This window comes from Patella vulgata, chromosome 2 (genome assembly GCF_932274485.2).
Source record: "Patella vulgata chromosome 2, xgPatVulg1.2, whole genome shotgun sequence".
NCBI lineage: Eukaryota > Metazoa > Mollusca > Gastropoda > Patellidae > Patella > Patella vulgata.
The window spans coordinates 68,406,163-68,414,173 of NC_065880.2; positions in this window are offsets into that span (position 1 = coordinate 68,406,163).

An 8,011-nucleotide genomic window follows, 5' to 3' on the forward strand; every position below is an offset into this window, starting at 1 on the left:
GTAATGAAAAAGTCAAAATACGTCTAAGAGAGAGAGAGAGAGAGAGAGAGAGGGACGGTGGAGAGTGTTTAAAAAGACAAAATACGGGCTGTAATACGAAATTTGTATTATTTATCACTGGAAAGTATGTTTCTTTGAATCTATCAGTTATTTCCTGGTGCATTCATGATTACGTGCTTTAGAGGAGAAAGAAAAATCTTCTTTCTTTTGTCGAAAGAAATGTGTCGCTGTCAAACAGTAACCTAGTAGCTACAACTATACTTTCAACTTATCTTATTCGTCGAAGGCTCGGATAGGCCATATCAATCACGAGATTTCGTTGCAGTCACCGTCGTCCAGCGAATTTCTTATAGTGTGCCAGCTTGCTTTCCCTCTTATTGTGTGGTGAATACCCTTTTAGTGTGCTGGCTTATAGTGTTCCAGGTTGATCTCGGTGTCGTTTCCTTTAATAAGTCACGTGATATCCTACAATTGCATAATGTCAAAGATAGTGATGTGCCTAAGACGCTATGTAGAAACCGTGAAGGTCAAATGTAAAATGTTGACTCGTCAAAAAACAACATTTTCCAATAAAACATTTGTCATATGACACTTTACTTTTGACGTTTTACATTTAACTTTTGACGTTTTACATTTAACTTTGGTCTTAGAGGTATTTTGACTTAATCATTACCGGTATTAGGACTTTGTACATTGTACTTTTTACATATAATCAATCGAAAAAACATTTTAGCAGAGCATTTAATATTGGCAGCGATAACCTTCCATAATAATGTCTCTGGTAACGATTGCAGACAGATGTGGTGATCTATATAATCTTTGTTTCTGTGGGAGTCGGTTATTGAACGTAAAGGTTAACCCACGACTATGATTTTTATAAGATATACTAGTAAGCGTTGTACTCGTCTGACAAGTTATCCATCAAGAACTTAAAGTCATCCGAGAAGCGGACTCAAGCAGATAGGTTCAGTCAAGTTCTTATTTTGCGTTGTACTCGGCTGACCAATTATCCAATGAGAAATTAAAGCCATTTGAGAAGAGAAATTAATCTTTTTGCATAAAACGCCAATTGTATTCATTTCTCGTTTCCCTTATTCATGACTGTTGTTGACTCATCTAATACATCTTACTGCGATATACGTCAACATTGAAATGTGGTCGTATATTGTCGTTAGCCCCCTCGGCCATACTGGGTTTTAACGACTTTCAAATATTTACTTTCGGAGTTATAGTCCATGAACAGGGCTGGGCGAAGTTAAATGGTTAACTAGTTAAATTAAAGTTAAAATTTTAACAAGGAAATCTATCTCTTTCTGAGTTCAGTACGATTATTTTCAGCTTATGGACTCGTATATGAACAGAGACAACTGGCTTTATGCAAAGAAACGGTATCTGTAATCGTTTTCTTGCATGAAAATAGTAACGATGATTAAAATTGTGGATAATTCTGTAGTGTCATGTTGCATAAACGCGTAGAAGGTATATAAACATGAATATCTTTAATTTGTAGACAATGTAATTTTGACTTTTTAACATTTTTTTTAAATAGTTAACTCGTTGATTTTTAACTAGTTCGTGAGACGTTGTATATGTATAGCTTAGGATTTTGATTACCGACGTTTCACAATATCAAGAAACGACTTTTACTTGTAATCATAATATACTATTAAAAAAAAGTAGGGGATATTTGATTTTTAAGTGTTATTAAAGTCACCTAATGAAACTGACGAAGAAACAAATGACAAAATGAAATGAAGTTCACATTCATCGATTTATTCCAAATGATCGTTAGACTAAGTAAGGCACAGACTGACCATTATAAGGGTAAAATGATACCCGGGGTCAAACAGCAAAGTTACCACAGCATCACAACCAAGTCAGTAACGGGTAAATCCTCCTCTGTTTGCCAAACAAGCATTGATCCGACGTGGCATACTCCTAATGAGACGTCTTAGGTCATTTTGGTCCAGATTGTCCCATTCCTGTTGCAACGCAGCAGCAAGTTCTTGGACATTGGCAGGACGTTGTTGACGTTGACGTAACCTCTGTCCAAGCATGTCCCAGACATGCTCGATGGGGGAGAGGTCGGGACTCAGTGCTGGCCAAGGTAATGTGGTGATGTTCTGTTGTTGGAGGTAACCTGTAAACGATCCTGGCCCTGTGACATCTTGCGTTGTCATCCTGGAAGATGAAACGGCGGCCATGACGTCGTGCGAACGGCACAACATGGACTGCCAAGATGTTGTCCCGGTAGTACTGGCCTGTAACACGCCCTGCAACAACATGTAAAGCCGTTCTTCCAGCAACAGTGATGCCTCCCCACACCATAACAGAACCACCCCCAAATCGATCATGTCTGATGACGTTAACGTCTTGGAAGCGCTCGTTTCGACGACGCCACACCCTCCTACGTCTGTCCAAAAAATCAACAGTGAACCTTGACTCATCTGAAAACATCACATTGCTCCAGCGTCGATTATCCCAGTGTTGACGATCCCTACACCAACGACGTCTTGCCTGAATGTGATGATCTCTCAAACAAGGGATCACGCGAGGACGTCGGGCGCGAAGGTGACCCCTATGCAGTCGATTCCGAATCGTCTGGCCACTCACTCTCACACCAGTGTCTGTTTGAAGACGAGCGCTGATCTGATTTGCTGTGATGACACGATTTCTCAAGGCCAAGGTACGGATAAATCGATCCTGGGCTTGAGTTGTCGCCCTTGGTCGACCTGAGCGCGGTCTGTCCTGTACAGATTGTGTATCACGGTATCTGGACCATAGCCTGCTTATGACAGACTGAGAAACATTCATCGTCCGCGCCACAACCGCCTGTGTTGTGCCGATCTGTAGCATGCCAAGGGCACGTAACCTTTCATTTTGGGTAAGCCGACGCATATCAAAATTTGTTTTCTGGTCACTAAAACAATTAAACTGATGTTTCCACCCTGGAATTCAATGCCACAATGACTGTAACATTCAAAGTCAGAGTCGTGCAAATCTTGGGTTGGACCCCCATGATGATCCCAAGCATCACCTGCATTCCATGCGGTAGCTATTGGTGCGTTTGGGCGTCACATGTAACTGGAAATGTTTCTTCTGTTAGGTTCTATAGTGACTTTTTTCGTAGTCATTTGCATATTTTAGTATTATGCCCCCAAAATCAAATATCCCCTACTTTTTTTGAATAGTATATTACCTATAATATTACCAAGTGAACCACCACGGCTCCAGGTGATAATGAAACACTTTTACTTTCTGTTTAATTGAATACCTATTTGTACTAAACTGGCGATATTCGTTAACACACTCTGGAGCCACTCTTTGTGCAACATTTTTCGGGTATCAATCACTATAATTTGTTTCTTCAGTTTTCCTGTGAATGCAATCTTGGAATTGATTGGAATTCATTCGGACATAGAATGCGATTTGGGTTGCAAAACCACACAAATGAGCCTGTATTACACACGTGTTAGCCTAATATGTGGTTATGGTGCGGACTATACCTCCAAACACATACCTAGCAGACTAATATTTAGGAAAGCTTTCACGGAGAAACGGAGTCCCAAGAAAGTGGCCCCAAGTACGCCAACTCTGCTCTTCTAGAACAGATAGACATGGGGTATTTGAATTAACCTTTTACAGAGACAGGTTTACCCGTCGTTTAAGCATGCATTATGCAAGAGCAAAATCTGCTTATTACAAGTCTTTCTTTAGGCCTGAAATGTTATCTAAATTATCAATTAGACATTAATTAACTTATACAGACCATAATAAACTCTCGATGTCAAGGCTAGTCTTCGATGTTGGCTGGATTAGATTCCTATATGCCGCTAACGGCCGTTGATAATTAAATCAGAAAAAGTGGATAATCGAGACTATGCTGTTTATATTAATGATTTTAGTAATGATGACCGAGACTATGCAAAAATTTCACCCGCTTCTTTCTCGGCTCATGGTGGATCAATTTGACTGAAATTTTCAGCAAATTACCTTTACACTATCTAGTTTTTAACTATTATAGCGAGAACTGCCATCTCTTTATCTTATCTCCCATAATGTATCTTTAAGAAGAGTGTTTACCCTGTGACGTACGTAGGCGGGAGTATGCCCTGAGCTACTCCATGAGCGATATCTAACATTTTTTTGCTTCGTGAGATCTCTCCCACATAGGAGAACCCTAGTGGTAATTGTTCACGTGAAGGGAAATATTGCCATTGGCGAGTCAAAGTACGCTTGGAGTTGGATGGATCAATCTTGTAACTCGAAATTGACTATTTGCTTACTATTGGCCATATTTATGGCAAGATTACAAATAACACCACAAATGTTAACTATGTATAATTTATGAAGTGGTATCAGATGTTTTTTTTTTAAAAAGTGGGCTTTTCCTACTATGCACAGACGCTATAAGAAAGCCGAGCGAGACCGTTCTCGAGGAACGTCTTTATAAGAAAGTTTATATTCCACATAAGTTGTTGTTGGCGTTTTGTTATTGAACATAGTTTAGCAGCGAACATCTGGACTATATTGTTGTAGCCACATAGCCAAATCTTTGACAGCCAACTTGTCTTAATTTAGATCTTCCAACATAAAGATGACCGATTTGCGCTTGTCAGGCTGTTCACTTCTTCCATAACCCCGATATTAAGACGCTTTAACCCTACACAACAGTAGTTTTTGAACTGCAGAAATATCTTTGAGAATGTATCAAGTTGAAGGACCATATCAGTTTCGATGAAAATGTATTCTATTCTAAGCAATCGGACTGAATAAAAAACAGATTAGAAATAGATATTCAACTGATATCAATCAAAGTCTAGAGGACAAACATTAAGGTTGGTCTATACAGTGTGATTACTAACAATGGTTATACTTTCATAGAACTTTGATCAGACCACTGCAGAACTTATACGTTTGTAACCCCTTAACCTTTACAGGATAGGGTTAAACTATGAAGCTTGGTCGTGCATAACTAATGATATATTGTAGACCCATATCTTGGTGCCTGCGTATGTTGACCTTAACCGAGAACTTTTTACTGGATATTGATATGTTGCCAGTGCTGACTTGCCCTTTAAGATTGTCGGCGGCTATTGGGCTTTGGTAATCAAAATGATCGGATGATGCTTCATAGCGAATAAAATAGAATGCACCGACGTGTACTTCTCTTTGTTATTAGCGTTACGAATGACGCATGCTTACATATAAGCCAGTAGGTCACTAGTGTCTAACGCTTGTACAGTAGTTTCTCAATACAGGTGTTTCACTCGTACATTACAACTTGGTGCATCAATAAATGCATAGAGCTAGTAAATAAAACTGCCATTTGCATCGAATCTATACCAAATGCAACCAATACATGGATAACTCAAAACATTTTTCGGTCGTCAATCTAGATGTTAGAAATCGATATGGATCTATAAAGCATGATAGTGGCAAATCATAATTAAATACCCTACCCAATAGGATAATCTAGAGTACCGGATTTACATCATACTCCTCGCAGTGTTTCGTTTGATTAGACCTAATAGACCTCAATAGTCCGATTAACAACCAATACCTAACTGCGTAACAATATCATTTGGGTTTATACAGAGCTCCAGATATGTTTACATAACGTTACGTCATTACGCCCAATTAACCATTATATAGCAGAATATTGCAGACAAACTTTTTGCGTGACAAACGAGGCTATCAAACCGGCTACAATGTAAACAATACAGCTTGGAGACGTTGGAGACGAACAATACTTTCGCCATTTTTAATACCTTAAATCACTGTCCAAAGTTTTAGGGAAAACCCCAGGTTAATCGAATGGCTGTCATGTTGCTGTACTTAGGAGAGATTTGATTGAACGGGAAGAATAGACACACTCCCTTAAAAGCTCAAGTATCAGAAGCCAATCCAGCAATGGCCAGAGAGGTATTTCTCAGGCATTGCTTCGGGAATATGGATTTACATATAAGCTTGGCATGCTGAAGCCTAGGGCCTCAAGATGTAGGTCAGTGGGGCGGGGTAGGATCCTTTGGCCAAGGTGTATAATATTTTTGACACTGTCATAAATCTCTCTTACATACATTTATAGTCTTAAGACATCGTCATCATCATCGGTCAGCTCAATTGTGTTTTCTTGTTGCGAGAGTGGGGTAATTGGGAGGAGAACCATAAAAGTAACAGCCTGGGACCTCTCTTCATCTACATCCGACAATGGATGCTTGACACAAGTAGTAAATGCAAAGGGTGATAAATGTGTATCGAAAGTCTTAATTCTTGAAAGGTTATATATTAGATGTGATATACTGAAATCTTTACCATTATTATAATGTATCTGAACTTTTCGTACTGGTGTTTCTGTCGCCAAGAAAGTAGTGTGGCATTATTTAGATGTTTACGATACTGTGATTTTTTTTCTAATCTATTGACTCTTCACTTGGTCCATTTGGAGATTAATAAACGATATTTCTTGTGGTAACGTTTAATGCGGGAGGTGGGGGTGGGGTTCAAACTACTCTTCTTCGAATTCTAACTGCCACGGGTTTTTTTACTGGCACGATGCCTCGTTTTTTTTTATCTCACCAGAACGATTAGATACACTTCCTTTTATTTTTTTATCCCGACTAGACTGTTTACCGGTCACTTTCTCGGGCTTGAAAAACTCTCAAGGATCCAAATCCTGGATACATGCTGATAGCGAGTGAAATGTGCTAACCGGAGCTCCTTATAAATAGAATAGAATGATACCCTGGCCTTATAACAAGATTAATTGCAGTGATAAGTATTGGAATTAAGGTGTTTCCTACCAATCTAGAGACATGCGTAAACTTAATTGTGTATCAGACAGTGTGTATCATAATGTGTTGGGCTTACAAATGGTAAATAATTGGCGCCACGGGAGCTTTAACTTGGACATGAACTAAGTACATTTTAATCATTTTTCGAGTACAACACATTTTTTTTGCAACTGTTTGCACCATGGTATAGGTTATATATATTTAAATTTATTGGTTCGCCAAAGGTAACTACACCAAAAATTCACCATAAACCATGTTAAAGGCTATGTTAGTGTATGTTAATATGGAAAACTTAAGAGTTATATAGTTAAGCTCATTAGGTTTTTTAAGGTAATTAAATTAATTAATCACATAAGTATTCTGGTAAGTCAGGTTGTTTTACTAACGGATCTGTTACTATACATGAAAAATATTAACTTTGTAAAAAAATACCTTCTTCTAAATATAAGTGTTCTAATTTAAATGTTTCAATGACTATAAGCCACAATTTAATGGATCCCTTCGAACTACGAAACAAACTGATGTAGAACGAAATGATGTATAAAATTTGCATTATTTTAAATATACATGCCTACGAAGGTATTCATAGGGTAGTTATCCCAATAAAAGTATGGCAACTTTGTTATATGTGGAAAGTACATCTTACTAGAAAATTACTGGATTCCTGAAAAACACCCATGAGGCGCATAAAGGGCAAAATTTTTATTGGGATCACTTAAGGACATCCCGTCTTTTGCTGTCTTCTTGAATGATCTAGAGAGCGCTTGGTTTTGTAGATCGAATGTCTAGGGGTTGTGTGTGAGAGATTTAAACGTACTGCAGACTTTGCGATTTAACAACAGAAAAATAAGTTTGCAGACGATAATCCAAGAATTTACTTAATCTTAGATATTTATGGTAAATGGACAGTGAGTAACGACGAATTGTACGAGCTGACAATGGACCCTCACCACAATAAAGTTCCGTTACAAATAAGGTGCTTAACAACATTTGATAGATAAATTAGTTTGAATATGGTTTTAGTCCAAATATGTTATCAAATCACAAGTTTGCACGTGGAAAGGCATCTTTAATGATTAATCTCTTGTTTTAAGACAATTTAAAATTCTTGAAATGCTCTACATAAAGCGATTTGCACATAAAAGTTTTGCTCTTTATCATGTTTATGCACTGCATATTTCTAGCAATGGGGTGAATAAATTATATTCCAGACAGTT